At 32.5% G+C, this 567-nt stretch overlaps 1 protein-coding gene across 1 annotated transcript in view; it reads left to right on the forward strand.

Moving 5' to 3' along the window:
* Window positions 1-567, forward strand: part of LOC112125424 (spindle assembly abnormal protein 6 homolog) — a 30841-nt gene that overhangs the window by 23261 nt on the left and 7013 nt on the right. The gene's annotated exons all lie outside the window — the stretch shown is intronic.

A 567-nucleotide genomic window follows, 5' to 3' on the forward strand; every position in this document is an offset into this window, starting at 1 on the left:
ATATATATATAACTACATGCAGAATGTCCCTTTCACTTTTGAATTTAACATGAAATTAGAATTTAAAAATCTGCAAACACACGGAAAAGAAAACTATTACAACACTAATAGAAATTGCATAAGAAAGTGTGGGTGTGTCTTGCTGCTAGGCATCTTCATACTTCTAGAAATGGTTACTAACAAATGTTCCAGATAGTCATTAATTTGTACATGAACATAGTTTTTTAACTTAGGGCTAGTGAGGTATTTTGAAGAGCACAAGGGAAGTGAGGAGTAAAAAATTCTCATAAAATGTTCTTGTTTAAAGAGACCAAATTAAAGTAGGCCTGCTGGCTCTTGAGATGTGTGGTGATGCTTTCAAGGAGTTCTCAAATCTATCAATCAGTGTTTATTTGGTGGTTTCATTATTTTTTTTGGTTCCACATATTTAGCACGTGCCCATTTTACCTCGGCTAGCAGGTTTTACTTATCTATTGTTCTGTTCCCCTTCCAGTAACTAAGGCCTGTAGATCTGCAGCCGTTTAATCTTAAAAAAAAAAAAAAAAAAAAAAAAAAAAAAAAAAAAAA

This window comes from Terrapene carolina, unplaced genomic scaffold (assembly GCF_002925995.2).
Source record: "Terrapene carolina triunguis isolate 2854851 unplaced genomic scaffold, T_m_triunguis-2.0 Scaffold211, whole genome shotgun sequence".
NCBI classification, from domain to species: domain Eukaryota; kingdom Metazoa; phylum Chordata; order Testudines; family Emydidae; genus Terrapene; species Terrapene triunguis.